Source organism: Strigops habroptila, chromosome 13 (genome assembly GCF_004027225.2).
Source record: "Strigops habroptila isolate Jane chromosome 13, bStrHab1.2.pri, whole genome shotgun sequence".
Classification (NCBI taxonomy): Eukaryota; Metazoa; Chordata; class Aves; order Psittaciformes; family Psittacidae; genus Strigops; species Strigops habroptila.
The window spans coordinates 12,329,758-12,357,326 of NC_044289.2; the positions used below are offsets into that span (position 1 = coordinate 12,329,758).

Here is a 27,569-nt window from a genome sequence, read left to right on the forward strand (position 1 = left end):
CTGGCTCATAAAACACAGTGAAGCATGGAAATGCAGTGGTAGGTGCTCAGACAGTCCCTTGACAGGACCAAACCACTTCAGAGAGGCAAGTTCACATGGGCTGCAGTTCTCCCTGCCCCTTCCTCCGTGGTTTTAAACCACCACATTCCCTTGAAACTCGCTGCCCAGCTGACATTCCAGCCTGGGTGCATGTTCCCTCTCCCCAACAGCCAAGCTACGGCACTGTTCAACATTAAAGCTCCTGTCGGTGCCATCCATATATCACACAGCATGGCCCTGCTGCTCCGTGCTGCGGAGAGCCTCCTCTTGCAGCTCTCCCCCGAGCTCCCATAATGGCCAGTGCTGGAAGGGGAAGCCTGGTTTTCTGCATCTATCCTGCTTCTCTCTCCTTATTATTTTATATTACATTTATATCCTGTATAGGTAGCTACAAAGAGCAACCCCACACCAAGAAACCAGCAGGAATGCTGCTGGAGCCCCGCACTCTGCCGCTGCTCCGCATGCCAGGGGCTGTGCTTTGGGGAAGGCAAGCCCCAAGTCAGGGAGGACCAAAGCTGAAAATAACACAGCCATCACCCTTCCTGCACCCAACTCCTGGGAAATCCAAGACAAAACTCTTCTTGAGGTGACCAGCAATTTCATGGCACACCCAACCCTTGCAAGAGCTCCTCTCTGGAGCTGTCTGTCCAGCCCAGGAGATGCTGGGACCCTGCCCAGCATGCCACCAAAACCAGCCCCACCAAAATGAGCTCCCAGCCTTTTTTCTCCAACCATACCGAGCCACCAGCAGGAAAGCATCCCTGGGTCTTTCATTAGGCCTCCAGAAGCACATCCCCAGTCACACTGCCTGCCCAGAGCAGCCTCTCTGCGAGTCTGACCTACCCGGCGTTACTGCGAGGTCAGGATGACCTGGCAGACTTTGTTCTCAGGCCCACTTCCAGCCAAAGAGCTGAACATACGCCAAATATCACTGTTACTGTCCAATCTGGGAAGTCCTCGGGCCAGCAGCAGGGCTCAGCGACAGGCTTCCATGGCAGAACCCTCCGAGCGTGCCCCCATGATGCCACGAGGGGCCTCCAGAGGAACCCTGCAACACCGCTGCGGCTGCAGGGCTGTAGGAAGTGTTGCAAGACACAGTGCTGGAAGCAGGAAATCCAGAAGACAAACTGCCACGGGACACCAAAGAATTCCTAGTATGTGGTTTGTAAAAACAGTTGCCTGCAACTGGTAAACAGGGTTCCAACAAGTGGCTCTTCAGGGTCCCCCTTTACCCACCAAACAGATCTCTCATAACCACAGACACATCCCACAGTCAGGACCCAAACAAGTTCCCTCAAATTGGAGGGGGATAAGTATAGTTTTGGCCAGGTTCTGAAACTCTACAGATAACAAAGTCTCAAACAGTGCTCTGTAATATTAATTTCATTTACATACAGCACAGCTCACGGTCTGTAACCACAGCAAGCAGTGTCGTTCTGCTGCTTCGGTCTGTCTGGGAAGATGCTTCCCACAAAACCCACTGAGTCTTCACATGAAAAGCAACCAGAAGGGAAATCCTGATGCAGCGGCTGATGCACGAAGCTCCCAGACAGATACTAACCACGTGCCACCCCCCATAACCTTGCTTCCAGAAGTGACGGTGTTTAATATTACCACAGAAGAATATATAATTTCTAATACTTATCACCTTGACAGCAAGCTCCATGTGAAGTTCATTCATACATCCAGCTCAGCGGGGAACTGCAGATGTTCAGGCAGCCCGGGTGAGTCTATGTATGTGGCAATGTGAGCTGTCACCATGGGCAGCCCAGCACCGAGGGCTGTTACCAGGGCACCACTGGTTGTCCCAGCTACTCTTCCAGAACCCAGCCTGGGTTTCGGGATACACAGCTCCCATCCCGGAACCCTGCCCAGCCCAGCTGTTAGCTCCCAGAATAGCTCAGATCAGCTGCAGAGGATCAAATAATTGCCCCAGGGATGGGAAGCACCAACTATTTTCAGCTTCCTGGGAGCACTGCTGGGCTAGGGGAGAGCAGTGATAGCGGAGGCAGGATGCGAGCACCTGGCCCAGGAGAAGGGAGAGCTCCCGCTTGTTATGCTCCTCGAAGGTCTTGTTTTTCCCAAGGAAAGGAAAGGGTTTCAAAGAGGGTTTAAACCTCAGACTTGCTTTTTGGGAACAAATTCCAGAGCACTGCAGACCATGCGCCAAGCGGGCAGCCTGGGGCAGAGTGGGTCTCACTGCCCGCATCCCTCATCACAGGCACTCAGCAACCTGCTGTTGGCTCCTCTTCCATGATATCATTGCAGATCACCTTTAAAAGCCACACGAGAGCCCTAAAAACTACTTTACAAAGTAGTATGGGCTGCAAAACTAGCCGTGCCCATAAAGATGTTCTTTACAGCAGCATGTGATGCCAGCTCCGGAGCACCTCTACTGCCCACCCAGAGACCAGCTCCCTGTCTGCAGGAGCCTGGGGTGCTCCTGGGCTTTGGCTGCATTTAACCACAGCACATCTCAAGAGCATATTTAAAGGACACTGATGGAAGCACTGAAAACGCTACAATGAATGTTGCCCAAGCACAATTGAACTTCTGTAGGCGCTGCATGCTAGCAGCAACACCAGAATCCAAACCTAAAGCTTGGCTCCAAAGCTGGGCAGGAGCAGGTTGTCTGTGCTAACACCTGCATCTCCATCAGCCCTGCAGACAGAAGGCACAGCTCCTGTGCCGTCCCCTGAGAGTAACTGAGAAGGAAGGGGGAAAAGGGAAGAGACATAACGTTGCACAATCCCTGTGCAACTGCTCGACTTCAAAATAGCAGTTTTTTGACTTTGAAAAGATAAAATTCAGAAATTTGCACATAAAATTTTAAGGTCTGGGAAAGGAAAGCCCAGCTAACATCAACTCTGCTCTGTGCTACGCAGCAAATCCAGGGAATGGGACCTCCGGGTGCACAGGCCAGCCAGGGAAGCACGGCTGTAAAAGCACTGCCAACGTGAAGTGGGAGCTGCCAAAACATCTGGATGGGAGAAGACTCCTCTGGCAGCTCTTCCCTGAGGTTTAGATGTAAAGTTAAGGTTAGGGTTGAGTGAAAGACAAAAGCTGCAGTTCAAGAGGGGCTGGAAAGGGCTCACTAGAAGAAAGTTGGGGGCTGCTAAAGACCTGGGCTTGCAGCAACCTTCCACAAGGATAACCTTGTCCAATGTTCAGCTGTAAGATATGGGCTGGGATGATGCTGAGACAAATAAAGTCCAGAGCTGCAGCTGGAGCGGAGCTGGAAAGGGGCTGTAAAAGTACCTGGCAGCTGCCAAGAGACCTGGGCTAGGAGAAACCACTGATCCACGTAATTGGAAGGAGACTTTTCTATGGCTTTCCAGGAAGATCAGGGTTATGGCTGAGAAAACCCAGAGGTGCAGCAGCCGCAGAGTGAAGCAGGGGCTGCAGAAGGCTTCGCCTGGGAGGAAGGCTTCATCATGGAAACCACTGGGTGCTTGGCTAAGGCTCACCTGGAAAACCAGGGTTAGGGTTCAGAGAAAGAGAAAACCTAGAGCTCATGTGGGGCTGGACAGGGGCTCCCGAAAGGAAGAGGGCCTGCCCAGAAGGGCTGAGAAATGGCCAGAGGGTCAGCTGGAAAACAGTTCCTAGTTCCAGAGTCTGGATGGAAAGGAAAGGTTGCAGGGGCTACTGAGACCTGCGCTGCACCCCAGTTTTCATCTGCGCAGTGGCTGTGGGGCCTTATCTGTTGTTCTGGGGGAAAATGAGAGCTAGAGCCAGGGTTAGGGTTAGGGCTGAGGGAGACAGAAAGCCCAGAGCTGCTGCTCTGGTTGCCAAGAGACCTTGGCTGGGAGAACACTTTCATCCAGGTTTCCACACCTAAGGCTCAGATGGGAAGCGAGAACTAGGGTTAAGGCTGACAGAAAGCGAAAGCCTCGGGTTCCAGTTAGAAACGGGCTGCCAAAGATTATTTTAGGTGGCCAAGAGACCTTGGCTGAGAATCATCTTTTGTACAGCAGGTCTTGTCAAAAGGTTCAGTTACAAAATTAGGCTTAGGGTAACGCTGATGGAAAGAGAAAGCCTAGAGATGCAGTTGGAGCAGGGATGGATATGGGCTGCCAAAGGCTTGCAAAGAGACCGGGGATTAGAGAAAACTTAGGTCTGGAAAATGGCTCAGCAGCCCCCAAGAAGGGGGAGTTTGGGTTCAGAGAAAGCCTGGAGCTGCAGGCAGAGCCGGGCCGGAAAGGGGCTGCCCCAAGGAAACAGTGAGGAGACCTGTGCTAGGAGAAGCCTCTGGTCTGCAACCCGGCTTTGGGGCCATGCCTATCCATTCCCAAACAAGTGAAGGCCAGGTACAGGACTGAAGGATGAGAGCTGCCATTGGAGTGGGGCTGGAAGGCGGCTGCCAAGACACTTGGGATGGGAGGAAATTTTTACCCATGCGATGCCTGGGGCTCCTTGTCTAAGGCTCAGCAGGAAAAGGACTGGGTTTAAGAGACAGACACACTCTCCATTTAAGGCAACACAGAGACAGCCGTGGTAACAGGCTTCTGCCCTCCTTCGCTCAGGTACAAAGGGACCAGAGCACAGTAACAAACAGCACTTCTAAAAATCAAATGTTTGTTTTCAGAGGCTGGTGTTTTGCTGAGGCTGGCTGAATTTTTAGAAGGACAGGTAAAAGATCAAATTTTGCCTTTCTTCTGTAACCTCCTCCTCAAAAACAACATCTGTTCTCGTTGAAACCTTACCAAAAAAAGCCAGCCTGAGGCACTGCAAAGATTTGCACTGCAAAACAGCGAGAGCTAGACAAGGATTATTCCGACTGCACAGAGGAGCTTCATCACACACAGCACCAACACCACCTAAGAGAGAACTACATTAAAACGTATCTTGCGGGAAGGAGCTGTAATTAGACTGGCCACAAGTCTGATGGCTTCCACAGCCAACAAGCTGAAGGTGCAGCATGTGTTAACAAGCAGCAAGGACTGTGCCCACAGGTAACATATTCCAGGAGCAGGCAGCAGGATGAGCCTGCACCATCCAAGTCGCTCGCAGTCGATGCTCTGTTTGCCTTTTAGATTCTGTTGGTGGGTTCTCACACCTGAAACTCCAGCTGATTTCGCAATGCATCCCCCCAAAAAGCTGGGCTAATGTCAGTTCATTGATCACCAAGATACATGGCGAGATGTCCTCCGTGTAATGCAACACACACACAGGTGAGGGTCAGCCAAACACAGACAGTTCTCAGGGTCCCAGCAGGACAAGCACTTTGGTGGAATGGTGCAGGGGGATGAAGCTTTACTATAAGAAAAAGCCCTTTACTATAAGAAAGGCATCGAGGTGCTGAAGCAGGTCCAGAGAAGAGCGATGAAGCTGGTAAAAGGTCTGGAACACAAGTCTGATGAGAAGCAGCTGAGGGAACTGGGGTTTGTTCAGCCTGGAGAATAGGAGGCTCAGGGGAGACCCTGTCGCTCTCTATATCCACCTGAAAGGAAGTAGGGTCAGTCTCTTCTCCCAAGTAACATGCTATAGGACAAGGGGAAAGGGCCTCAAGTTGTGCCAGGGGAGGTTTAGATGGGATATTAGGAAAAACTTCTTCCCTTAAAGGGCTGTCAAGCACTGGAACAGGCTGTCTGGGGAAGCAGTGGAGTCACCATCCCTGGAGGGAGTTAAAAGATGTGGCACTAAGGGACACGTTCAGCAGTGGACTTCGTAGCACCAGGTTTACAGTTGGACTCCATGATCTTGAGGTTCTTTTCCAACCTAAATGATTCTATGGCTCACAAAAACTGGGAACAGTCCCCAAAAGCAGTTAACGCACATGGCACAGTCAGGGGGTGCCCGTGTCTTTCCCTTGGGGACACATCCAGCCTTGCCTTATCCCTTCCCTGTCCCAAATCCCCACACATGATCCCAAGATACCCACACAACCACCACCAAGGACGGGCCACACAGATGACTTTAGAGATGCAAAGTACAATCTCTGCGTTCAGGCTGGCATTTCCCCATCGCAGACTTCCACCACCATCCTTCAAGCATTCTGCATCCAACAGGAACAGATGCTCCAACAGCCGCTCAGTCACGGACACACCGAGGCACTTCAGAAAGAAAGTTTTATTCACAGCCTTCATGCAAAGAACAACTTTTCATTTCCTGCAGGGAAATCACATCTGCAGCGCGGCGAGGAGGGTGGGAGTCAGCAGCTCTGAACGCAGTCCTGCTTTTGCTTTGCCTCACGTCCAAGCTCCATTCCTCTGGCTTCTCTCTCTCTCCAAGCTCTTCCCTCCCTGACCAGGGGTGCTCCCGGCACCCCAACCCATGACACAGCTTCCCCCAGGCCAGCTCAGCCCCAGCCTGGCACCAGAGCCCAGCCCTGCCTGCCCACCCCAGGTCCTATCCACAGGCTGGTCACCAATAGACAGAAGCACTACAAATGCAGACAAAGGAGAGACCAGCATCTGCAGAAACTGATGGCATTTGCCCAAGAAAGCTCCTTATTCAGCACGGCAGAGACTGTTTTTACTTTATTAGAGCACATCCCTGCAGTACAGTGCCATGTTCAGCTGCCTGTGAGAGGCAGGTGGCTTCCTTCTTCAAAAGGGAAAAAAGAACAGGTTTTATCTGTAGGAATAAGCTGCAGCCAGGAAACAATGTGTGCAGTTAAAACAAACAACACCCAACCACCAGGTGCTTAAAGACTGTAGATCCTCTTCAGAAGGAGGAACAAAAGGGACATGTGGATTTCTCCAAGTGAAGAAGGAAGCACAACAGGAGCTGGGATTCAAGGAGCAAGCAATGCTCACAAGCCACCTCTTGAAGGACAAAGGGCACGCAGCGGTGCCTGTGGGCACGTCCATCTATGTGCCAGACACTGGTGATAACATACCTAGAAAGCCTGCCCTCTTTCTTTTCACTTTCCAAGCAGGATTTCTGCACCAAAGCCCCCCCAAAGCTGCCACAGCGAGGAGCAGAAACAGGCTCCTGCCTTGGGTTGCAGCCACAGGCATCATCAACAGTCACTTGTAAGTGGACATGAGCCACTACACGACACATTTCAGTTCTGATTTTCAGACCACAACCAAGCCACTCTGAACCCGCACATGCACACCACATCACCATGAAGTGATGCTTTTCCTACATGGCAGAATGGAAGATGAACTCATTCCGTGCTTCAAAGACATTCAAGGCAATAGGAGCCCCACACCTCAGGCCGGAAGCTCCTCTGCTTACTGCAAACCAGAGAAGTACTCTAGAATTCGCCTCCCTCCTATAGTTTTGATTACAGAAAGGCATCCCTTGAAAATAGAGATCCCAAACAGGCACAGCACTTTGCCTGCAGCCCCAAAGGGAAGGCAGGGAGATCAGGAAGAGAACTGCACAGCCATACCATGAAGTTACCGCTTTTCAGACAAGCAGGTCTGCTCTGCTGGAACTCCTCACAAGTGCTGTGTCTCCTCAGTGTTTGGCAACAGCTTGAAGGGAAAAAGATCAGTCAGGGTGATGGGTCCAAACCTGCTGCCCAGGCCTGCAGGCCAGCAGCAAGCCAGGCTCATGATCTGCAGTCAGCCCCTGTGGAGCCAGGCTCTGCTACCAGAGCTGTGCTAACCTGCCCTCAGAAGGGCTGGGAGAGGTCAAAGAAGAGCCTGATGAGAAGACTTGACTCTCTCCAGAGCAGCACAGAGCTGCAGCAGCTCCCACAGCCACAGCACAAGGGCCCTGCTCAGCCCCTCCATGCACAAGGCAGCAACAAAGGGCATCAGGCAATGGGGCAACCACGAGCTTTTAGAAGACAACCTCCCAAGTAAAGGGTCCTGGTCTTTCTTTTGCCCCACACCACCAACCAATGTCAGCAGCTGTCCTTGTGTGTGCACAAAGTTCTGGGATGCAGGGACATCCCCACTGCCCCACACAGGCTAAAGCAGCAGCTCTTTGGGGGGAAAAAGGTGCTGTTCCAGCCCTGGCAGCCCAAGAGCTCCTCTGCTCCCCAGTACCTGTTGTCATCAGGGCAGCAGCCCTTGGCTCAAACATGGAGGAGCAGCGTCCTATGCCTGAGGAGCCTTACAGCCTTGAGGCAGTCATTCCCTACCACGCAGAGATGACACTGAGCCACATCATTTTTGTACCAGGGTCAGGCTTTGCAGAGCTGAGGCATTAATACTGCTGCTCCAGCAGGAACTCCCAGAGTCCTGGTACTTGGCACTGGTCAGAGGAACAGCATCAGTGTCTCACAGCAGGCCCCATCCCACTGCCTGGAGAGTCCCTTGCATCAGCACGCTGACCAGAAGCGTGTGGGGTCAGGCTGGATCAGTGTGCTGGAGTAAGGGACCAGCCTTGGCAAAGCAAACACAGATCGTTCCCAAAGGAGCAAGAGTGCCTGTGTCTGCCTGAGGACAGCTGGGGGAATAAGAACTGGCCATTGCTTGCCAAGAGGTTTGCTGCATTCCCTCCTACTACTGCCCTAATCACTAGGAGCACTAGGAGCAGCAGACAACAGGCCAGAACTGATGGGCTCTGGCAGGCTCTCCCAGGCAAGCTGGAGCAGTGGTCCCCAGGGCCTGGCAGCGCCTGCCCATCAGAGGGGCCTCCAGAGCACTCTCCACCCTCAGTAGCTTTGCTGTGGGCAAGGCAGACAGCAAGCCCGAGGACAACCAAGCACCAGCCACCCTCCCTACCTGATGCATCCACAGATGAGCAGCAGGAGAGGACCCAGGGGTCCGGCTGGGACAGACAGAGCAGAACTCGGAGCCTGCACTGTCCTTCATCCACTTGGCTTGACCAACACCCTTCTCCAAAGCACCAAACAGCAGAGACACAGATATCTGCAGTCCCCTGGTGCTGTTTGGTTCTTGCTACCTTATCAATTCCTGTTTCCAGGCAGGGCTGCACAAACACATCTCAGCCGGCAGAGCTATTGGAGCTTGAAGCACTGAGTATCTGTGGTGCAATCCAGAGGGACTCTGGCAGCTACACTCCTGTGGGCTGCATGGAGAAGGGGGCTCTGCAGAGACATCACCCTTGCCACTGGATTTAGAGAGGTGCTCTGCTCACTCGGAGCAATCCAGGCAGGGGAGACTGGCACTGACAAGACAGCTGCCTGCAAAACACTGAGGGGGCAGAGCTAGGGGAGGGAGAAGAGAAATACAGCACAAGAGTGACGGTGTCTCCCTGGCTCCTCCCAAGCAGCTCTCAGCAAGCTGAATTAGGGAGGGCTGTGTGGCCCAGCAAAGCCTCCTCCACTGGGCAAAACAGCAACCCAGCCTGCTCCTCCACAACATGCTCCATCAGCCCCGAGCTTCTCTGCGGGATGCTCTTTGAAAGAGGCATCCAGCCCCCGTCCGCAGGCTGTCACGCAAGCAGCCTGGCAGCCCGGAGCCCGGCTCCTTCCCCACCGCCTGCTGCAGCAGGATTTGTTTATGTGTCTGCAGCTGCTCCCTGCATTCGCCATGGGAATCCAGGCTGGAACTCCAGCCGCGTGGAGCGGGGAAGCGGCCTCCCCCCTGCGCAGCCTCGCAGCTCGGCGAGCATGCGGCGCCCGGCAGGCACAGTGCTGCAGGGCCACGAGCCCCTTGGAAACGGGCCTTGCGGAGCGTGAGCCGCATTCCCAGCCCTCCGCAGTGCCTCCCCCACATCCTGCCTCCAGCCCTCCGCTGGGGGTAGAGAATGCAAATCTTGGGTTGTAATTTTTCCAAGTTAAAAATAACCCAGGAGTTTAGTGAGAGAGAAGCAGCAGCAGCAGCAGTGAGGCAGGGGGCTGGGGAGCCTGCGAGCTTGCTGCGAGGCAGCTACGGCATACCATATCCCTTCCCAAGCAGAGGCTATGGAGAGGCAGCCTCCCAGCCCCATGCACACACAGCTATGGGAAGCAAGACCCCTTCAGCATCCCAACTCTGCAGAGGTGTTGCTGAGCAGCCGAATGTGCTTCGTTTCAGAGCTGCCCGAACCCTCCCTCACTGCTCCCTGGCTCCCGCGGCAGGGGCACAGGCCCTGCTCTCCCAAGCAGGGCACACGGCAGGAAGAAGGGAGCACAGGAAGCAAGGAGTGTACAAAGAGATTCAAATAACCCAAATTCAGGGAGCAAACACCCCTCAGGCGGGTGCACATGCCAAGGGCATGCTGGGCAGAGGATTGCCGGTCCCAAGGTGGGGTCACAGCTCTGCTCCGAGCCATTTTCTGTTCTTAAAGTGTTTGAATCTTAAAAAGAAGGGAAGAGGGGGAATTAGGGAATTAACTTTGTTCTCTGCAGGTCCAGGGGAGCCAAGAGACCTGCTGATATGAAAACCCAGCGCATGTGGCAATCCTGGCCATGCTGGCCTTCCCCAGATACCCAACTCCACCATCCCACAAGGCAATAACACTTTGATGGGAAGGCAAGAAAGAGCCACAACCTCCTTGCTCCATGGGACAAGCACTGCTACACAGCATTCCTCCTCCAAAAAGCCTGCTCAGCACCAACATTCCTGCTCCCAAGCCCTCCCAGACAAGCTCTCAGCCACGTCACAGACCCCAGGGAGACACTTGGGACAGTGCCACTGCCTGTGCATAGAGGATGCTCTGTTGGCACCCCAGCAAAGCAAGAGAGCACCCGCAGGCTGGATGCAGCCCCCGGTAACGCAGCTTCAGTCAGCTGCACTTCATGACTCTCATGACAAGCTCACGTGGCAAAACCAGCAATAGCTCCTTTCTGAAGGGTTTTCAAATGCAGCTCCTAACCCAAGACCGTAACCACAATGACCTTCAGCTGCTGTTTCAAAGCTGCACAGTGCCACAGGGCTGAGAACCGAGGGCTCGCTCAGACTCCAGCGAGCACAGCAGCAAGCAGGGACCAACAGCACAAGGGGTGAGGAAGCTACAGAGCAGCTGGAAACACCTTTGGTTTTGTTCAGTGAAGGCACAGCGTGAAACACAAAGCCATGCTTGGCCTTGCGCATGAGGACACAGCACTCCAGCTCATTGCTAAGCAGAAGGAAACCAGGTCTGAGCTCACCCTAAAATGTATTTCCTCACCTTCATGGACAGCTCAAAAGGAGGGGACACATCACTGCAGAGTGGGAACGCACCCGGCATTAGCTGCACCTCTTTTCCCACACCACTGCTCTGCTGCCCTGGCGTGCAGGCACTGCCAGGAGCAAAACAGGTTTCTCAAGCCTACATGTGTTGTCTTCTGATCAGCAGGCCAAGAGTCTCACTCCAAAGAGTTGCCATAAGCCCCAGGCAGTGGATTTCAATCCTCAACATCAGCAAGGCAAAAAGCAGAGGAAAAATAGAACAGATCCCTACAGCTCAGCCCCTGTGCAGAACAAGGAAGGGAGAAGGGAGGCAGGCCGAGCCTGCCCAGCCTCATGGTGCTGAGGGCCAGGATTCCCTGGGTAGGTGCACGAACACATGCAGCACTTCCACACGTGCAAGGGGCCTACAGCAGCTCTCTTGAGGCCAGCACTCCAGCAGCACAATTCACCTGTGCTGCCAAGAGCATCACCAGCTCGAGCTCCTGCCACATCAGCAAAGCCCATCGCACTGATGTGGCCTTTTCCAGGCCTCTGCTCCCCATTAAACACAAACACACATCGGTGTGGCGGCCGACCCAGGCCACCACACAGACCAAACTAACTGCCCTGTCTGCCAGATCTTAACAAGCCATTTCTCCATCATGAGTGCCAAGTTTTCCTTCCACACATCCACCAGCCTTGGCGTGTTGATCAGCAAGCCAACAAGGAAGGGCATAAATGGGGTGTCTGGGGAACAGGCTGTGCCAGTGGCCATAAAGAGTTCCCACTCCTCCCATCATGCTCCCAGTACTTGATTTCCTACTTTAGAATAAGGGACAACACAGTATCTGTATCAGTGTGCTACAGGAGAGCCCCGAGCTGCGCAGGGCCATAAAGCCTGTAGCAGACTGCCCTTCCACAGCTCCCAGCACAGCTTCTCCTGCCCCTGCAGCCCCCCGCTGCAGGCAGGAGCCTGACAGCTCCCAGGCTCTCTCCTCGCATCCTGGGAGCCAGAAGCAGGTTCCTCATAACATCAGTTCAACACAGCTGCAGGACCAGCCTGTGGCAACCCAAAAAGATGCCTGGTGAGGAAACTCCTCTTCCTCAGCTGGGGACTGTACAACCCCATCTGCTTTCTCAGGCAGGGAGTGAGAGAAGGAGAGCGTGTGCTGAGGCTGCCAAGGAGACACTGCAAAGCCTCAGGTCAGAGTGACAGCACAACCCCAGCTACACGTTAGATGGAAAGGGCAAAGCAGCTCCAAGGACAGACTCAGTGCTGTTAGCCCTGGGCAGAGGTGGGATCATGGGCTCAGCTTCCTGGACCAGTGGTCATGAAGAGCCAGACTTCCCAGAAAAGCCTCCTTCCCAATTACCGCTCCTGTGGGAAGCACAGGGGTTATTGCCAGCTGCTTCAGAGGCTCCTCACAACAGGCCAAGCCATCCAGCTGCTCTCCAGCTAATCAGGAGGGATATAGAGGCTTCAGCAGAAACCAGGGCCCTGCACGCTCTGCACATTTTCCTGCTGCCTTCATTTCTCACGCACAAGCACGCAGAACTTCACTCCACTGCCCAAGTCCATCCTCAAGGTCACCAGCCCTCTAAAGATGATACCAGGCACATAATTTAAGCCCCCCACCCACAGGCACCTTTATTAAGCATGAAAGGTGTACGAAAAGCCAGCTCGACCGGTAGACCTTGAAGCTGGCCAATTTCTAAAGAACCCTTTTTATAAGGTTACTGCTTGGAGAGCTTACACGCTGAAAGAAACACTGAAACTTCGAGCTTATTCCCAAGGCAAGATGGCCAGAAAATGAGATGGCATTCCCTGAAAGCACAGTCTTCCCCGCTCTTGCTGTTGTTATTATCCTGCAAGCAAACTCAAGCTGTCCAGAAAAAACAGCTTTGGCCCACACTGCAGACCAGCTCCTCAAAGGCAACTCAGGAGCCCTTTGTGCCTCTATTTTCCATACTGTAGAATGGGGATAAAAACCGGCCTTCGCAGCAGGGCCACTGAGAAGATGAACGAGCACTTGCAACGCACCTCAAGACTTGGCTGCAGACACATATGAAGAGCACATCTGACATCCAGAGCAGATTTCCTGCTGGGATGGCACACCACCACCAGCCACAGCTCCCAATGGTGACCAAGACCCCAGTGCAGAGTCCAGTCCTGCTCAAAATCATCCTGCAGGTGTTTATGTCAGTCTTCTCCAGTTGAAATTCCCTGTGGAATTTGCCTTTACCCCTGCTAGCATCCAGCTGGTGTCCCCACACCCCTTTGGTTTGCTGCTGGTACCTGCCAGCTTTAATATTCCCTGTCGCCCTCTTGCTATAACCACAGCAAAACAAAAGGGTGACACAGGCTTTGTGCCCTCAGGCCAACCTGTCCCTGCTTCGTCTAGCGAATACCCATGGGGACGTGCCCTAAGAAACACATCCAAGCCAGGAGCTGAATGAAGCATGGCCAAGCCACCAGCAGCTGGGCCACAGTCAGCATTCTAAGCATCTCCAGGGCCTCACAAGCAGGATGGACACCACTGCTTTGCCAAACGCCTTGTCTGTGCACAGGCAGCAGGCAGGGAAGGCTGGATGGTGCATGAGGTGAGCCCAGAGCCAGTCTTGCTCTGCCCATCGCAGCCACATCTCATGCTTCAGGCACTGAAAGCTGATCCCAAGCTGCATCCTAGCGTGTGACAAGTGAGCAGCTCTCCTTTGGGCTTGGCAACACTGCCAGCCTGGTCCTAGGAGTCTCAAAACCGAGGTGGCAAAGAAAGCTCAGCTTCGTCTGGGTTCTCTCACACACAGTGAAGAACAAGGGGGAGTAGAAGAGGCCTCCATAAGCAAAAGGACATTTTGCTCCACTGCTCACTCCCAAAGTACAGGACACCTCCACCACCAGCTTCCAGAGATCACTTGCTCCATGCTGCCCTGCTGGGGACGAGCTCCTGGCCATGGACAGGCTGCCCCTGCCCTGTCAGCACTGCCACCCCACCCCAAGAGAGGGCAGAAAGGTTGGCCAGCAAGACCCTGGTCTGTGGCAGTGCCAGGCACTGGGAGAAGACAACATCCCAAACAGCCTGGGAGTTTCCTGTGGGCTGTGGTGAGGTCCCATGGCTCTTCTGCTTGTACATCCAGAGAGAAACCAGCAAACCTGCACCCAACAGGCAGAAACCTGCTGTTCTCCAGGCCTGAGAACTCGCACAGGGAAGCACCAGACCTGTTTCCCAGTTATCTGAAGGACACGGAGAGAAAGCAAAATATAGGAAACCCTCCTGAGGCAATGCACAGCAAGAGCACCCTTCACAAGCGGTGCTGCTACCCCACGGTCCTCAGGTCCACATCCTTGCACACACCTCCCCGTCAACTACTCTGCCTGACAAGGACTGGAACTCCTGGAGGTTTACCCTCAAAGGCTTCCAGTTCATTTTCAATTTAATTCTCTGGGATACAAGTTCCCCACAATCTCACCTGAAGCTACTTTGTAGAACAGTCTCCAGAGTTCAGATGCCCTCTGTAAGGAGATATTCCTCTCTATCCTGTCAATGCTTCCTCGCATTTGTGTCTTTCGTATCACGCCAAGAAACATGGGAGGAGAGGAGGAGGGCAGTGCTGCCTAGCCCAAAGGAGAGCTGCTCACTTGTCACATGCTAGGATGTAGCTTGGGATCAGCCTTCAGTGCCTGAAGCATGAGATGTGGCCACGGTGGGCAAAGCAAGATAAGCACCAAAAAGAACTTCATCAATTCCTCATGTGCAAATGCTTGGAGTTCAGCAACACCAGCTTTGGTTCCCTCCTCACGTACAGGCACTTGGGTAGCCTTTTTAAACAGCAAGAACCCAAAATCCTGCCCTGACATGCTGCAAGTAAAATGCTATCAAAAGCACATATGGAGAGGTAGGCTTTTCTTGTCCCAGCTTATAAAGCCCTTCAGTTAGAGGCCAGCTCAGGGAGCAGTGGAGAGAGCATCAGCCTTCCCAAGCTGGAGGTCCATGCGTGCACAGGGAGGAAGCCCACCTCTCCTGTCAGAGCACCAACTTTGTAGATTCCTTTCCCCAAGCTGGGACCTCAGAGCACACCAAGCCCCTTCACAGAGCACCAAGGCAGAGCTGCTTTGAGTCTCCCTTGGCATCAAGCTGTGTTCACACAGACACAGAAGACACCCATCATGTCCAGGACCCTCCTGGCCAACCAGCACCATCATCAGCTACCAGGCAAGCACATGGCATCAGCTGCACCAACCTACCAAGAGACTCTGCTTGCTTGGCAGGCCCACAAACATCAGTCTCCTTTGACATGTAGCAACACGAAGGCCGGGCAAGCAAACTCTGGACACATCAGCAGAGCACGGGTTCCACAGACCCATGGCCTGGCCCATTGTGCTGCACATTCATGTCAGAAGGCCATGCCAACATGGTTTCCACGTCTCCTCTCCCTCTGTACCTGGATAAGTAACTCATTTTCTGACCCTTTCCTACAGTAGATGTCTCTGGAGGGACTAGCAGGCAAAAAGGTCCAGAAGTCCACTTTGCCCTGTGTCAGACATCTCCCTTCTCCCAGCTCAGGGTGGCAGAAAGAGCAGGAGGTAGAGCTAGGCCCAGAAAAGGGTTTAGGGGCACTGTGCAGAACTAACATCATGTTCAGCCTGTCCAGAAACCAGAGAGCAGCATCTGCAGATAACCACATCTCCCAGACAGTGGGGCTATGTCCTGTCAGCCGTGCGCCCAGCAGGACCCATGGCCTGCAAGCCTGCAGAGTCACCTGGGCTCCTGGAGAGTCCACTCTAATTGAAATTACAACTACTAAAGCTTCAAAGAGCCTGTGCCCAACGTGATCCACTCCTTCCTTTGCCTTCCAGATCCAGGACCCTGGTCCTCACTCTAAAAACACAATGTGAGGCTGACCCAACTCCGAAACAGCGATGTTATTCTCAGACAGAAATTCTCACCCTCAGGAGCAGGGAGGTGGAGCAGTCACTGTGACTGTCCCACAAATCTGCAACCTCTTCTCTGGAGAAATCAGGGTAACCACAAACCTCAGCACCTTCACAGTCAGCGCAAGCCCTGCTTCAGTCAGCCTCCCCACAACATCACCGCGCAGAGAACAAACAGAGCACAGTGTGCTGTCTGCGGTGGAGGAGAGAAACCTGCCTTTATGCATGCATGGAAGTGCATGCCGGGAAAAGCTCAGATACCCTGGTGAGGGGCACCCTATGGGGACTGAGAAAGATCACTGAGAAACAGGGCTCCGCTTGCCCTAAAGCAACAAGCAGAGGAGCATACAAATAAGAGCAATACGCTGTGTGTTCCCACACCCTTCCCAGGCTCGGCAAGCACTGGGTGCAGGAAGGATGCACCATGCACGTATACAGAAGAAAGAATAGCTCTCTCTTCTCCAACCCTCAATTAGCAGCCACCAAGCACTTCAGCTTTATTTTATCTTAAGCATGTTTTAAGTTCAACCAAAGCAGATGAAACATTTAGGGTTAAAGGTGCTCTGTGCTCAAGACCTGGAGAACTCAAGGCAGCGGCTTACACAAAAATAGCAGCTTTGACAGCACGTCTATAGCAAAGCACTAATGTTTATTCTTGTAGCTAGGACTAACTTTAATTCTGCCTCGATGCACATACGTAACAAGGCATTAACACTTCTTAAAGAACCAATACCTCGCCTACCTATATGCCAAAAGTGAAAATTCCCCCTAACTTTGCATCCCCCTTGTTCCTGCGCATGGCACACAAGCACATTGCTAACACTGGAATTTACCTTCAAAGGTAGCCATGGCCTGCAAGTTAAAGCATAATATGAGAACCAGAAAGCACACAACCAATTTGGTTATCTAATTACCTTCATGACTTCTGAAGAGGGTTTTAACAACTGGAAGTTCTGTGAAGGAAACTCAGCTATGTCCACATAAGAACCAGCTATTTCCAGTGCCATAGGGAGGAACTAAAGCTCTCAGCAGTGGCTACTGATGTGGAGGGCCTGGCAGCTCAAGTCCTGCCCTTAGCTAAAGTCCTGTTTCTGCCTTCAAAGAAATGAAATCAAGACACCTCCAGAGGGAAGGGCTGGGGATCACACACCCTGGGTATCAACCCTCAGGGGAGTGAGTGCCTGAGGTCCCTTTCAGCATGCTCCTGCCCTTCCCACCCATGCTCCTGTCCTGCAATTCAAACACACACTTTAGGACTACATAAGATACCAAACAGAACAACCACTGCCTACCTGTGCTTCCCTTGCAGTAACACACACGTTAGTGGGGACATGGAGACAGTTCATGGCACTGGGTTAACAGCAGCCTGAGCCCAGATACTGCCTCCTGTTACCGTAATGCAGAGCAGGGCTCCATAGGTCCCACACTTTCATGGAAACATTCAGGAAACACAAATATTCTGTAAATTGACACCACCAAGTGTAACTTTCCCCTGCTTTCAGCAGACTTACCCCAAAAGGAAGCAATGAGTTACCTGCATTTCAACTCAGACTTCCCATAAGCAAGCCAAACAGCAGAAAGAACCAGACAAGCAGCAGAAGGCTGCACCAGAAGAGAGCTGAACTTCATCTCAGCACTTAAAACACACCCAAAACCCCCAAACCAAACCAACAAAACCCAGTCCCACTGGCAAAGCGAGCAACCAGCTAACACCACCTATCCTAGTGCAACATTAGGCTGCATGAAGCTAGGGTGAAGACAGGACTGCACAAGACATGCTGTACCTCTTAGGATAGATGTTAACAGTGTCACCATCAGACTGCCACCAAGCAGCATCCCTCAGGGCTGGAAATGTGATGGATGTGCACCCCAGAGCCCATGGTAACACCCGCACTCCTTGATCCATACCAAACACACCTCTGCAAGTGCATTTCTAGTGCCCCCGTGAAAAACAAAGAGGGACCCGGACTCGGTTCCCACACTTCTCACTTTCTTTTCTGGACTGAAAAAAAGAGTGTTTTGCTCCTGTTAGAGCAGGATTTATACTCACTACAGGCTGGGAATTCCCTAGAGGCAACAGGCTGCAGCATGGAAACAGCATGCACCCCTTAACCTCCAGGCAGCATTTCCTCTGCTGTGGGAAGGATGGGTCAAGTGATCTCGGTGCCAACACGACCTCAACGCCCAGCTCCTCCCTGAGCACCGGGCCCAAGGGCAGCGTATGGCAGAAGCCTTAACCCAGGCACCAAACTCTCCCAGCTTTTAGCCAACTTCCCGAGGAGCCGAGTGAGCTCAGGCATTCCCCGGAGCGCAGCCACAACCTTTTCCCAGATATCGGTCAGGGACCTGCCTCAAACCTTAAAGCCTGGCCACAACATGCCAGGTATTTCCTACTACTTAGGCTAACTGGACACATCCACCATAACAATGCTAAAAATTAATAGCCACATATTGGCAGATTGCTCGGCTGCATACCAGATTTTCCCATATAAGGGAAAGTTGAAGGCATTGTCCTATCGCACGGAAAACACATTGCACCAGCCGGAGACATTAGAAAGCAAAATCAGAGCCTCCTCACACCACACGCCGACACCGCAGCACCACGGTTTTCCCCTTTTCCTGATGGTTTGGTTGGCTTGTCCCAGCTCTGCTGTGTCCTGAAGGATCGCAGGAGGCTGGCTGGGGCGGGCACTGCCCAGCGCTGGGATCGAAGCACGACGCTGCGCTGGGGCCGTGCACTTCCTTAAGACAATTTTGGTCCCACCACCACCACACACTGGCACTGCCACTGCTCCCAGGGTGAAGCGTAACTCTGTTTTCACGGGGGTTTAGGGTGCTGAGAACGCACCACACAAACCCTGTGTGTTGTCACCAACACCGCCCACAGCAAACGCTGCTACTCGACTACACACAGACCATTCACCCTGACCATCTTCTCCTCCCTTTACATGGCCTGCTGGCCCTCAACATCACCTCTGCCTCTGCTTTCACAGACCAGAGCAAAGCCACCAGAGGATGATGCCACTGGCCTAAGCAGGAAATTGGGGCTGAGAGAAGTGCTTTCACTGCTATGTACAGGAGCAATGACAACAAGCCCTCTCTGCTCCCTGAGGTCCAGTAAGACATCCAGCACCGTGCTTGCCAGCGTGTCCTTAGGACAATTTTGGAGAAGCCTCCTTCTTCATGCCTGCTTTCAAGACCCAACACACTGAGTCCACATTCCTGCACCAAGGCTGATCAACCCTCTCCCCTCCTTCACAAGGACAAGCTTCTCCTCCACGCTGATGTGTGTGATACCAGCTCTTATCTCTGCAAACCTGAGACAGGCCAGGACACCGCAGCTCCACGCGGAACACAAAGAGCTGCTCTGGCAGCCAAGCTCTCAGATGTGCCACCTCACAACAACAAGTTCACTCGCTTGTGCAAACCCCTCTTGAAACAACACAAACCATTAAAGTGAAACACTTTATATTAGCCACCTGTAAAAGTCTATGTCTTTGGATAAGACGTACATAATATTTCTTGAGAAAATAGAACAGATCTCTCAAGGAAGACTAAATCTTAAAACTTGAGACTACACTTTGGGGAGGGGAAAAGGGGGCAGAGATTTGCTTCCTGTTAGAGAAATATGGTAAAAAGCAGTCAGGAAAACAAGATATTCCTCCAAGAGCCTCCTCCACCAAGTCACTAGAAATCAACAGACTCCAAAGATAACCACAGCATTGACCATCAGGGCTAACACTGGCATATCCAGGGCCCCCTGCCCAGAGAGCAGCAGCTCAGACAGAGCCACTTTCCCCCAGTGCCAACACACAGGACAACAGAGGGAGATGCAAACTCAAGCCCTTAAAAAGGTGCTACCAAACCAGCCAGCAGCACTCAGAGCAAGGTGAGGAGGGACCCTGAGAGCACCTACCACATGAGATGCGCATTATTCACACACTGCAAGCGCTGAGAAACAGCACAAGGAGCTGCCTTAGCTTCACAGATACACACAGGCTAGTTTTTAAACCCATCCACACCAGGCTGCTGTTAGAAGGGGTTGCAACTGCCTCCTCAGCAACAGGGCAAGCGGTGCTTCCAATTGAAGGAATGAGACAACAGCCAGAAATGAACAACCACGGCTGAAGGTTGGGCTGCAAACTTCACAAGCCAAGATCAGTCTTTCTCCAAGTCCTCTCACTGACTTTGGCTTTTATTTGAAGAATAATACTTACTGTGAGTTCTCCTGCACAAGGTATACACAGATGCAACTCTGCTAGTTATGCTTTACAGCCTGAAGCACTCGAGGGGCAACATTCAGGCAGCTTTATCCCACCACTGCTGCAGGGAAGGAAACCCAGCAGCAAGTCTCACACTCCTGAAGGACCCCCAAGTCCAGGCAGCTGTACCACTTTGGAGACAACAGGCAGAATTAGCTTTTCCGAAAGCAAACAGACAAGAACATGAAGCTTTGTAGTGGAAGAGGAATCAATTTTCCACTAAACAAGTGAGAAAGGAACCCAGTGACAGCCCTGAACAAAACCAGCCCAGCTGGAGGCCAGAAGCCTCGAAACAACCTATTTACTCCCAGAGCAGGAAGAATTCACTCCCAGAGCAAAAAATATGCTGTTATTGCTTCATACTTCAACAGCTGGACCAAAACAATGATTTCTCTGCAAAGCAGCACAGCAGAGCCCCCGCATGAATGAGGTAAACAAGGGCGAGGAGAGGTGAGATAAGGGAGCACCTACTCCTGTACCATCACCTGAACAGGGCCCAAAAGCAACAGCAACACTTCACGGCAGCAGGGAAAACACCAGCAGAGCTCAGTGCACCCTCTGCTCTGCATCACCCTAACCCAGCTGACCCCACAGCACTTCAAAGGATACAGGCAGCACCAGCTGCCAAAATCCGTAGCCCTACAAGTGAAGGGGTGAGGGATAAACACCCAACAACTCCAACCTCATCTGCCTGCCCCTGAGGAGCCCTGAATGCTGCCAGGGAGGCCAGCGGCTGCAGGGGGGTGCAAGAGACCTACAGGACACTTTGCACAAGCACATGAACCATCTCCACCCCTCTCCCTCATTTTCCAACCCCAAAGGCATTTGCTGCATTTCCCAAGCAGGAGGGAAACAACAAAAAAAAAAGGCAGAGCTTTTGGCTAGGAGCATCCCAACTTACTGAAGAAGGAAATCAAGCACTTTTCATAGCAAAAATACTGGAAAGCTCTACCACATCCAAGGCCGGCAGCAGACGGAGCAGAGCCGTGTGCCGGGGCAGCCTGCCCGGCCTCCGTGGTCCCCGACTTCGCTGCGAGTTCAGCGTAGTTATCAGGAAGGGAAATCGATAAACGGAGAAAACGCTGCTCCAGGCGGGGTGTGCACCGGGGGCAGCGATGCCGGCAGAGGCTTTCTCTTCACCTTTCCGTTTGCGTGCGTTTCTCACACGGCGTTTACCCTACGAACCACACGGCTCAAGCCCCAAACCCACCCCAACGCCAGCGAGAGCCCTCGGTAAAGCGCAGCGGGAGCCCCACCGCGCACACACCGCGCAAACACCGCGCGTGAGGCTGCGCGGGGCGGCTGCGGCGCGGCGACTGCAGCGAGCGAGACGCGGCTCCGACGTGACTGCGATGCCTCTGTTGTGACATGGCTGCAATGTCACCAACAGCCCCGCGTCTGCGGGACGGACCCGCCGGGCACAGGGACGAGCCCGCCGCGGCCCTTTAAACCGAGTGCCCCTTTCCATCGCCTCGGGTGCCCTTGCTCAGCGGGGAGCCGGCCCGCGGGGAAGCCGTGCCCCCGGCCCGCACACGGACCCGCTTCTCCCCCGCCCGCCAAGTTTAAAGACTCAATTATCGATTTCCTTGAGCACTGCGGACGCGGTGACGGCGGAAACCTGCGCCCCGCGGGCGGGCTCCCGGCGCCCCGCATCCCGCCCGCCGCCGCGGTCGCGCCGCTCGCTGCGGGGCCGGGGGACCTCGTTCCCCCCCCTCTTCCCGACGGGAGGAGCTTCCGAGCAGCACAAGGGGGGGAGCCCGCCCCGCCCCCGGCCCCCCGCACGCCCCGCGGCTACGAGGGGGGCGCCGGGCCCCGAGCTGCCGGCCCGGCGCCGGAGTAGGCCCGGCCCCCCCACCGCCACCACCACAGCGCTGCCGCCGAGCCCCGGGGGGCGGGCAAGGGCCGTGAGGAGGAACCCACGACGGGGAGGGGGGGGGGCACCGCCGAGCCCGTCCCCGTGGCCGGAGCCATGACAGGCCCGGCGGCCGCCCCGGCCCCGCCGCCCTCCGCCCGCCCGGCCCGCGCCGCCGCCGCCGCCGCGTTCATTCATAGCGCCGCCCCGGCGCGGCCCCGCCGCCGCCGCCCCCCGCCCCGCTGCCCCTGCCGGCCGCGCCGGGCGGGCGAACGCAAAAGTTGGGGTTAGAACTTACCTAAAATGGCTCCTCGGCCGCCCCAATACAAACAGCTATTATTTGGTGAAGTTTAGCCCAGCACCCTGCAAGGACACCCTAACCTCGCCCGGGCACGCCCCCTCCCCTCTCCCATTGGCTGCCCGCCGCCGTCCTCCGGCTCCCATTGGCTGCTCGCCCCGTCAGTCTCGCGGCGCCCGCGCCAAGCTTGGCTGCAGCGCGCCCGCGGCTCGCTCCATTGTGCTCCTGTTTGCACCGAGGAGAGCGCGGCGGTGATTGGCCGCGCCGCCGCCCCCGCGCGCGCCGCCCGCCCCGCCCGCGCCCTCCACGTCCGCGCCCGCCGCTTCAGTTCCCCGGATGTGAACCGGGGCCCGGCCCGGCCGCTCGGTGGCGGCGGCGGCGGCTGCAGCCGGCACCGCCCGCCCCGCCCCGCCCCCGGGCTGTGCGGGCTCGGCCCCACGGGCGCTGCCGGGGGTCGCCTGAGGCCTCGGAGGTGCGAAGGCGCCCGGTGAAACGAGGGGTCTGAGGAGGAACGGCCGCTCCCCCGGGGGATGCGCCGGGAGACGCGCCCAGGGCAGCCCCGCCGGGTGCGCGCTCTGCTGGAGCCCCCCACAGCCAGACCCCCTCAGCGCCTGCTCCCGCGGTCCCTCCGCCGGCTCGGCACCCGGCAGCGCCCGCGGCCACGTCCTCTGCTTGGGAAGAGGAGCGGGGCTGGCAGCGCGCAGTCACCCCGCCTGCCGGCTCAGGTGCCCTGGGCAGGTTGGCTCTGGCACCGAAAGGAGTTGGAGCTAATGAGCTCTGCTGGGGCTCGGGGCTGATGAACCCCCTGTGGTCCTCATCTAGCTGTCCCGCTCGCTGGGCGGCGGGGAGTTGCTGAAGCACGGGCTGGTGCCTTGTGCTGCCCGGCTGGCACCTTCCCTTTACGCTTCCTGGCTTTCCCCAGATGCTGTCATCTTCTGCTGGTCATGGGGGACACCAGCCCCCATGGGCTCGGCTGGGCACGGAGCAGGCAGCAGCATCAGGTGGTGCTGGTGTGCCCTGGAGGTACCTGGCACTGCACACGTGTAGCTCCAACACAAAGGACACAGCCAAGGGGCACAGATCTATCACAGAGCTACACCCACCGCATTCTACACCTCCTCCATGACCTCTGCACAGGCCAGGATATCGCTGTCCTCTTCCCAGTGAGACAAAACTTAGCTCTCTGCAGCATTTATAATTTCTCACTTGCTCCAAGCCATGTCTTCAGATGCTTTTTCTGCTTATAGAAGGTCAACACGTGAAATATTCCTCTCCAGTGCCTGCCCCTTTCCCTAGTCCTACCTACTCCTCCCCTGGCCACCAGGCATGCCTGTACCTGATCTGTTCGTTTTCATCCTGCACTGGTCAAACTTTGGCCAACCAACACCATCCCTCTGTCTCCACAGCAGCTCCTTGGCTTCTGCATGAAGAACACCTGTAAAGGTGGAATTAATTGGTACTTTCTGACCAAAAAACCAAAGCAGCTTATTTTCAGGTTAACCACTTTTTGGTCAGTTGTCCTCAAAAGAGCACCTAAGGGTGGTTAAATGACTCATTGCTGTAGGCGGGCCAGTTGTTAGGAAACAGTAAAGCAAGACACAAACAAATCCCCTCCTGGATGAGAATTCTTCTGGCAAATAGCGTTTGGGAAGACATTCTAACACCTTCACTATAGAGCTGCAGAAGTGTTGGTGGGAAGGGACCAGCGGATAGAGATTTCCAGAGGTCCCTTCCCACCACCACACTGGTGACGAATAAAAGGTATCAGCCATGGCTTTGCTTACCTGAATCTTAACACCCTCCGTGGCCAGAGATTCCATCACCTTTCTGATGTCCTGTGCCAAGGCTGCACCACCCTCCCAATGGAAGGGTTTTCCTAACATCCATCCTGAACCTTTCAGGACTCCTTTGTGGCTATTGCTCCTTAATGTATCAGCGGACACTGGCAAGAAGGATTTGACTCCTTCATCCTTGCTCTTTCAATACTTGTAGACAGCTGTTAGATCAGCTCCGAGGTAACTCTTTACCAGAAGGAATTGGCCCAGCTCCTCCACCTGTATTCAAGGGCCTCGTGTCCATCTTGGTCATCTGTCACTGATGCTTCTCTGGCTTCTCACTTCACACTCTGAGACACATAACCCCCTGTCAGAAGCACATCAGCAGACAGGTCTGGTTCTACTGCACCCTTTTTCTCCAGAAGCAAATTTCAAGACAGATTGCTCATGCTGATACAAACCTGGGCAAAACCACCGGGGTTATTGCACTGGAGTCATCAGTGTGGATGGACCATGTTCTGTTCGAGGGGTCGTGGCCAGCCTGGCTGTGCTGCACCTGACAGTCAGGACAGCTCAAGCATACTCTCCCCATACACACCACAAGCATGACCAGAGAGTGCCAATCTGTCACTTCAGACCAGAGTTTGAGTGTGATGGGGCTGTTGGGCTGCTCAGCCTCTGCTCTTCTACTTCCAGTGGTTCAGATGTTGACAGAAGGCTTAATGCAAGCCATGGAGTATGTAGATGTACTCCAGTACATGAGCCCTGCCTCTGTGAAGCAGATACCACGCAGGACCACCTCAAGAGGCTGGAGACCCACTTGGTCTCTGGTCTGGGGCTCGGAGTGGGGTTTGAGGAGCAATTGCCAGAGGTCATGTAAAATCACATCTTTTAGAGCAAAACTTAATGTGTCTGTCTCTCCCCTAGAACAACCCCCCATAAGCTGATTCAGGAGTGTCACAAAAGTGATTCTGATTTTGCGAAGATTTCCTCTGCCTGAAGCAAAGTTCAATTGCTTTGGGAAATGCTTTGGCTAAACCCATCTCTGCCTGCATCACCTATGTCATACCCAAGAAGGGGATATTCTCTAACACTGAGCATCTGAACGCTGTAGAGTCACACCAGCAGTAAAAGCGTCACTTATGTTTCCAAAGGTCTTTTTGGAGGATTTGATGGTGGGCAGTGGCACCCAATCAACCTGGACAAGGAGGACATGCAGGTCCAGCCCCCAGGTCCTGTGGGGGACAGAGGAGTCAGCCCAGCCCTGCTGCAAAGAAGGTGAGAAGCAGAGCTCAGCTGCTGAGTGTCTCTGGTGAGGCAGGAAAACCAGAAAGGGGCTGGAGCTGCCAGTGGTGTGCAGGGAAAGTGGGCAGGGAACCCCTTTGGAACCCCCTTTCTGCCAGCTCCCAGCTGGATCCATTGCAGCAGGAAGGAGAGAGAATTACTCTAATGCAGCAGCACACGTCCTTCCCTTCCCGGCTGTCGAAGCACACCTATGCCCCTGTGAAATACAGAGCCTGCAGGCATCTGGAGGGGAAGAAATAGACTTGTGAAGGCCTTGCACAGGCTGTGAGCATGCATGGGTAATTAACCACTGCTAGCACCAAGGCAGAACTCGGTGCCTTAAAGACCACTGTGGCAGGTTGGGTTAAAGCTGACTTCCCAGTGCAAGGTGTGAAGAGAGGCTCTGAACCCAGGGGAGGTGCTTGGACACCTCTGCTCCGGCCCATGGGCACCGCAGGTCCCCCAGCTCCAGGAGTCTTGAAACTCCCGTTTATCAGGTGCCCTTTGCTGGAGCCAACAGCAAGGAGGTGTCGGAGTCCTCTGTGGGCAGCTGAAGTGGTGTCTGAACCCTGCACGGGATCAGAGATGCCCCAGCCCAGATGCTTCTCGGCCCTGGCTTTGCTTGTTGCCTGCTTGTTCTGCTGCCCATGCTCCTGCTGGCGGGCTGTGGCAGGAGCAGTCAACCTCCAGCCTGCTCAGGGGGTCCCATGGATCTGCATTTCCTCAGCCTTGGTCTAGGGAGTCTGTAAGACAGGCTTCAGCTGGAAACTCCCCATTCAGGGTTTGCTTGGACATGGTTATTTGAGGAAAGTCCCCTGCCCTCAGGAGCTTCTATCAGATAAATTACAATTGCTGCTGTAAATTTCCCTGTGGGATTATTTGGGATTATTAAGGGGTTTCCTGGGCTTTGCTGCCACAGATGATTGATGGCAAAGGAGACGGGGTGCTCTCAGGAACTGGGAATTTCCTGGGCAGCCTCCTCCACCATCATGGTTCCCTGGTGCTGGGCTGCTGTGCATGGTTATCGCTCGCTGGCCCTGCAGTGGGCCCTCTGCTTTGTCCTGCTGAATCTGGGCACTGTCCCACACTGTGCATCCTGCTCATGGTGCAGGGGTGAGTCTGTGGTGGATGATGGAGTGAGGACCCAGGAGTCGAAGGGAGGCTGTTCCACAAGGCTGGGGGACATCCCACCTCATCCCAGACTTGTACAGGGCACGAATTACACACAAAACTTCATGTCTATGGAGCCTTAATCTTCTTTTATTGCTGCTCTTCTTTGGCTGCAGTCCTGGGCTGGGAAGAAAAGGAGTGAACGGGCAGCTGTGATGTGCTGCATCCTTCTGCCCCACTCCTGCGTCAGCACCCGTGACCCTCACCATGCAGGCCCCATGTGGCACTGTCACAGCAAGCGATGGTGGCAGGAGCTGTTGTCTTCATCCGGTCAGACCTAACCCCGGGGCACCCTGAGGGCAGCAGCTTTAGCTGGGAGGAGAAGGATTTGCCAGCAGCAGTTTCCCATTGCCCCCAGTGAAATCCCCAGGAATTCCTTTCTGCTCCGGTTTTGTGGCTCCTGTTGCTTCAGGGCTGCAGCTCACAAGTGCTTCTAATCACTCCTCCAGTTAATGACAATGAAAGGTGCTTTACATGCTGCCGCTCATTAGCCAGCTCCCTGAACCTGCCTCCCACCTGAGCTCTGCTTATCCTGTGCATGCAGCTAAAGCAGGGCCACCGGCCATGGCCACTCCTGGATGGAGACAACAAAAATAACTTCACTAATTCAGATTACACAGCCCTCAGCTCTTCCCACACTGTTTCCCAGGGCATTTTCCTCTCCCTGACTCCAGTTAATTTTGCTTCCAGCCAGGTTCCCTCACTAGGCACCTCTTTCCCCAGGCTCCTGTTGAGCACCCAGCGTGACGTGGGGTCTGCTGCTCACATGAGCTTCACTTGCTTTTCCTTACCCCAAAGTTCATTCCTGTGGCTTCTCCAGCCCTGGCTTCACTGTCAGTTCCCAAGGGAAGATGCTTGGATCTCCAGCCCCCAGCACCTCCCTCTGTGGCTCTGTGGGATGATGCTGCTATTGCCTTCATGGTCCTTACAGACACCTTCATCCCTTTGGATCTCTAGGGATTATTCTCAGGGCTTGCCCAGTTGTTCTACCTTTTCCTCCTCACACGAAGCCAGCCTGG

The 27,569-nt window shown here is 54.3% G+C and overlaps 1 protein-coding gene across 8 annotated transcripts in view; it reads right to left on the minus strand.

Annotated features, from left to right (window-relative positions):
• CHD6 (chromodomain helicase DNA binding protein 6) overlaps positions 1 to 22,724 on the minus strand; it is a 72,961-nt gene extending 50,237 nt beyond the window's left edge. For 5 of the 8 annotated variants that reach the window (XM_030503317.1, XM_030503313.1, XM_030503316.1 and 2 more), the window contains exon 1: positions 22,322 to 22,724. The gene's annotated coding sequence lies outside the window, so the exon portion shown is untranslated. Of the gene's footprint in view, positions 1 to 21,072; positions 21,808 to 22,321 lie in introns of those variants that run through there. The other 3 variants (XM_030503314.1, XM_030503311.1, XM_030503312.1) reach the window with 3 other exon arrangements.
• Positions 22,725 to 27,569: the final 4,845 nt, after the last annotated feature.